At 34.8% G+C, this 6,178-nt stretch overlaps 1 protein-coding gene across 2 annotated transcripts in view; it reads right to left on the bottom strand.

The window, feature by feature from the left end:
* The window catches only part of FSTL5 (follistatin like 5), a 567,145-nt gene extending 562,040 nt beyond the window's left edge, over positions 1-5,105 (bottom strand). For both annotated transcript variants that reach the window (XM_011363692.1, XM_011363689.1), the window contains exon 1: positions 4,747-5,105. The gene's annotated coding sequence lies outside the window, so the exon portion shown is untranslated. The remainder of the gene's footprint in view (positions 1-4,746) is intronic.
* Between the last annotated feature and the right edge of the window lie 1,073 nt (positions 5,106-6,178).

Consider the following 6,178-nt stretch of genomic DNA (forward strand, 5'->3'; position numbering starts at 1 on the left):
CTTATGTTCAAATATCAACAGGTAATCTATCACGAGACAGCAAATGTGTTTACTAGTAGCAATTCACTAGTTCTCTTTTTTTGGAAAGATGAATGAGACCACCTCCATGATCCTAAATGAGGCAGTTCAGAGTCTGATGGACACCAAAGTCACAGCAATTATTGTGGCTTTGAGACAAAGGGACATGTAACCACAGAGTGCATGGGAGCATCTATCCCTTCATGAGATTAAGAACCTTTACTTTTAGGGTTTTAGAAATTAGAAAAAATAAGTCCCTGGTGGTCATTAAAATACTATCTAATATGTTTGGTGGAAATGCTCCAACCATAAAAGGTAAATTATTTTCATTTTCTCATCATCTTTGGGGAACATAGTTCAGGTCTGTATGTTCGAATTGCTACCATATATATGTTTTAATTGTTACTTTGGTAGTGATACTCGCACAGAGAAAAAATATCACTAAAGTAATTTTCTCTTAACTGTCAATTGCAACGAATCTATTTAAATAAATCTCGATTAAAAAAAAGTACTTTCAAATCTTTTCCATTGTACTTGAGAATTGCTGGCAGTGCTATGAACCAGTTATGAGTTGGAAAAATATTCTCTGTATTGACATGCAAATGAACTCACTAAGCAACCACTTTGCTTTAGAGATTTACATAATTTGATACCAAAAGTCACATTAAATTAATATTAATTACTTGGTTTTAAAGCAAGAAAGTTCAGAGTTAAGCTGCTCTTCTTCCCGCATTTTACCACATCTACACATGAAAACAATGATTCACTAGTAATAAAAAAGTTTTAGGTGTAGGGATATCCAGGATTTATTTCTTAGAAATGCATGACTTATTACCCAAAGATGTGTAGAGAATAAACCTGAAGTGTATCTTTTAGAGACTACAACTTTCAAATTCTTTATCAGAACTCATATTTTCTCAGAATCAATGTAGACAACTCTTCATTATGCACACATCCACTTTGTTTCTTATTCCTGGCAAATTTTCACTTCCAATTGTCTCTTCCTTTGCCAATCAGCATGAGAATTCCTGAATAACATTTTCATGCCAAAAAACTGGTGTGTGCTCAAGCATACTAGCCTAAATTTTAAAAAAAAAAAAGATAACTAGAAGACACATTTTCCCTTAAAATTACTTACTGTATTATAGCTCATTATGTACATTATTGTTATATTAAGTAGCATTTGCTGAATGTTCTAGATCATTCTCACTGCATGTTTTGGGTAGAGTGAAAGCTACCAAAAATTATACACGTGTGTGCACATACACACACACACACACACACACACACACACACACACACTTATTATATCAAATGTTTATCTATTGTATAATTCTTCCTCTTTCAGAAAACTCATTGGAAAAGTCATTGGAATCCTGGAATCCTGAATTTATTAAACACACTATCTTCTCCATTATAATCATATTAACTTACTCAATCTCAAGAAGAAAGCACAAAGGGACCAATTGTTTTGTTGTGTGGTGACCAATTGGATGGGAAAATTAGGATATTCCACAGGGGACCTTACAGCTCACCTTAAGCAAACTATGCCCAAAGGACCTGGAAGTACTGAAGCAGAAGGTGATTAAGTCTGTTTGGTAAAGGCTAATTGGTCACACGGCCGTTACAACCTTAGCAATAAGAAGTATTTTTTTCCAGCTTATTAGTTCATGAGGGTCTTTTGAATTTTCTAATATAGTTGGCAATAAAAAATATTAAAGTTAGTATGGTGATTTGGGATAAACATAAAAGACTAATAGAACATATCATTCAGGGTCTTTTGGCCCCATTGACACCTGAATATTACATATGAAAATGGTTATTATTCAAAAGAACTCAACAAACTATTACTTGCCTAATTTCTCAAATGTAATTTTAGAAGCTACTATAAAAAAAGTGATTCATTCAAACTATTTAGTTAGTCCCGTCTTATTACTACTTTCTGTATTTCTCTACTGTACATGTTAGTAAATAGAAAAAAACAATATGTAATCTTGATTAAATAAAACCCAAATTGTTCACCTTTATCTTAAATTCCAACAAACACACGTAGTTATTCATCTTATTTGTAAGGAAAAAATAATGTTCCTGTCTAGGAACATTTTTTTAATTTCATTTTTTGTCTAGATCAATGTGCCTTAAGAAACTGAGAAACAATTAAGAAAAAAAACTTAAGTGTGTCATGTGACATAAATTATTTCAGTAATTTTTCCATGTGCTTTGTAAAAGTTCATCACCTTGAAGTAAAAAAAAAAGTATGATATACACTTGCGCTGCCTATGTAATAAAATGAATTAATGCTTTAGCAGGCTATCCATTGTTGTGGTATGGAGTATTCCTTTAAATTTTATCTTTATTAGGCAAGTTATGACTCCAAAACATGCTCATTTCTTTGTGGTGCAAGAAGTAATGAAGGGCCACTACATCTGAATATCTTTCATAGATGTCTTCAAAGTTGTCAATTTTATTTGTTTACAGTAGGAGCAATATTCTATATCTAACTAGGGTTCCCCAGATGCTAACTCTGTGGTAATTATAATCACTTAATTTTACCTCTTCAGAAGTAACATATAAAAGCTAAGTATGTAAAAAAAAAAAAATCAGAGAAAATGCTTTGAATATTTTAAATTTGCAATTGAACCTACCTTTGACTGATTTCGTTATTACCAGTAGCATATTTTGATTTTAGCATTTAACAATCTCACTGTGACAATATTAACTTCATCTAAAAGAATTTCAGATGCTGATAGTTCAAGCTCAATGTCTGTACTTGAACAAAGACATCTTGGAAAACTTTATGCAAAAAGAAGTCAATGAGATATTCATACATTTGGGTGAATATAGTGTTAATATATGTTACTGCCTTTCAAGTAAGTTGTAAAATTAATATATATGTTGCTGTTTCAATACAATAAAGAAAAAATAAAACTGAACTTGAAAAGAAGCCATATTCTATTTGAAATTCAACAGTATGAGTATTTATACCAATACAATTAGTTTTAAAGAGAAAATTTTAAAATGTATAGAAGGAAAAAATGATTCTTATAGATTCAAAGGAAGCTTTTGGTATAAGATTCATAGCCCAGTGTTTCACATATCCTTTTTGGGTACTTTACTTGCATAGTCTTTAAAAATTTGTAACAATATTTAACATAAGATCACATGACTGACAGAAATCCTACAAAGAACATCTGCTTAGGGTAAAACATGGGAACAACTTAAAAGGATTTACATTTCACCTCTAGTGTTTGCAGTAATAGCCATTTCTTGTAACAATCACTCACACTCCCATGCAGGACTGAGCTGTGAATTAAATGAAAAAACTCTACCCAGAGGAATTATTTTAAATCATAAACTTTAAAGCTAAAGTTTATCCTTGTGAGTATTATGCAACTAGAGTAAAATTTTTTATGATAATTAAAAATACAAAATATTGAAACTTAGTGTACTCTTTAATTGCTGAAAAACAGAGCTCTAGTCAGTTGAGTGATAGTTATTAACTCTGAAACAGCTTATATTTTACCCGTTCCTATTAACAGGATATCTTGTCACAACCTGAACTCTTTCCCTGGAATGTAAAGGAAACTCCACCTCAGTGTTTTCTACCATCATTTACATTTAATATAATGTTACTGAATGACATAAATGAAAGGTCATAATTCTATTTATCAGACAAATCATCATGCCTGTCAAATAAAGTCTGAGAAGTAATAAGAAATACAGAGCACCAGCTAACTTCTATCATTTAATAATTGTTCACTATGAAAAGTAATGTTTGGTGGTTTTCTGCACTGAATTATTTCTCCATACACACTCAAAACACACTGCCAATTGACAAAAGGAACATAGCTTCAAAAGAAAACCTCCTAAGTAGAGAAAAGCTCTCTGTTAAGCATGCAAGAGGTTAAACATTGCTGAAATAGCGAGATATTTTCTCAGCCCACGCTTCCCACTTCCATTCAATTACAAACAGCAGTAGCAACTATAATACAAGCTAAAACTGTATTATTAAATCAGAGCTTCCCATTAGCATCCACCTATAACCTAAGGGGATGGGAGGGGGTGACATTTACTAGTCAATAGAAGAACAAACAGCCCACAACTTAGAAATACACATGACCTTGGGGCATAGAATTCTGAGACTGAGTTTCATAAGTTTTATTTGGATCTACTGCTTAACAACATATCTAAATGAACCCTGCATGGTATAAATGCTCCTATCCCTACCACCTCCCCTCCAAAACTGTTAAGAAAGCTCTGCACTTTGCAGTCTATGCTTTAGATACAAGAGGTAATATTAACTAATCAGAGATTAGCCCATTCAAATGAATTTTTAAGATTGCATTTGTTTTAAACAACTTGTTGGTCAATTTATTTAATGTAATTTAACATATTTGGGGGTTTCTATTGAATGGGTCCTGGTTTTTTGAGCCATGCTGGAAATGTTGCTCTACAAATATTTGTATTTATAAAACAAGATGTAATTTGATGACATTAACTTCACACACAAAAACCCACAAAGCCCTCAACTTCCCCTCTAGAATTCAGTGCATAATCACCAATAGATGTCCTTGTAATAATAACAATAATAGCAATTATTAAAATAATTATTACGATCATTGCCAAAAGTCCCATTTCAAATTTTGAAAATAATCATAACTTGCTTTTAAATTTTGTCTGCATTGCTCCCTCATTTGTAATAATTTATAACAATATTATTTTTCTTACCTTATTTTAACAGTCAAAAAAGTCTCCCAGAAAGATCCCTAAATGGTGTGGATATATAAATCACAATAGTAACAATCATTAAAAAAAACAAAAAACAAACAAAAAAAATCTAAACTAAAAAGATCCTCTTAGCTAAAAAAAGATGTAAATAGTTTGGTTTACAACTATAGAAATCTCCAAAGTCACGCCTGAATGGGCGCCCAGGTGGCAAACAGAGGACTCTCTCCCACGTCCGATACCTCACTCCTTTGTCAAGTTGATATAGTCCTGCTGGTGAAGCGGTCCCGCGGGGCACAGAGGGTGCAAGAGGGCGTTGCCTCGAGGTGCTGGAGCAACCTGTCCGCTAGAATCCCAGGTTCAGCACCGACAGCACCGTGGACAGCACCAGCTCCTCTCACCTACAGTTTGTCTCAGTCACTGAACCAGGCTGATTCTCGCGCCTCCTCCCTAAGCAAGAGCTGCTGCCACTCAACCAGGCGTGCCCCACCCCCCATAGCTGACGTAACTATTTTGCATATCAACTCCCTGAGAGGTGTGGGCCCGCCCCCTTGACTGGGCTTTTGTTAGGGTCAGCTGAGACAATCGAGACGGAATCCAGGCTTATGATCAACGTGGGCATCATTGGACTTTACAATCCATCCACCACCAGTCCTGAAGAAACTAAACGCTTTTGGCGTCGCACGAGCCTCTGCCTTCGCTGGGACTGCCGTTTCTGTGCACCCTAAAGATCGCTACCCGCACAGCTCTGGCAGGAAGATAGGCGGGGGAGGGGGCAGAGAGGAGAAGCTGGACAGGCAGAAGGAAAACGGATGGGGAAATAGAATAAATCTATTCAACCACTCAACAAATAAAAATCCCCGATCTTTTTAATCTTTCTAACCAAACTTTCCTTCTCCTACAATTTGTTTATTGGAAAGGATGTGAGTGGTGTGCCGTTCCCTTTGCTCGGTTCACGGAACTGCTAGAGGGAGTCACTGCAGCAGAAACTTGTTGTGGAGAGAAAAAAAATGCTTTGCGCACTGAGAGAAAATGTGAAAGCTTGCAATGCTGGTCATCATTCGCAAATAATGTTCTCTTAATTTGTGCTGCATAGTATATATTAGGCTTCATATGTGTTATTGTAAAATCTGCAGAACCCTCCCTTTTCGTTCTTAAGATTTAAATATTTCATCATCAGAAGTGGATTTGGAGATTCCAAGGCTAAAAGAATCATTTAGTAACGAGAAAAAGTGAAAATTCTCAGCTTCAACTTCCACTGCCAAAATCCTGAAGGTTATGCAATATTTATTATGTCTAATATATCAGTTATTCTATGAAAAATGGGGTATGCTGGAAGCGTTTCATAGCCTTTAGCAATTCTCTCAGCATATGTGACGTTACTTGTCCCAGGGAGGCTCTAAGGACCTTGACAGCAAGAGAAAGAGGGGCATCA

This window comes from Pteropus vampyrus, unplaced genomic scaffold (assembly GCF_000151845.1).
Source record: "Pteropus vampyrus isolate Shadow unplaced genomic scaffold, Pvam_2.0 Scaffold88, whole genome shotgun sequence".
NCBI lineage: Eukaryota > Metazoa > Chordata > Mammalia > Chiroptera > Pteropodidae > Pteropus > Pteropus vampyrus.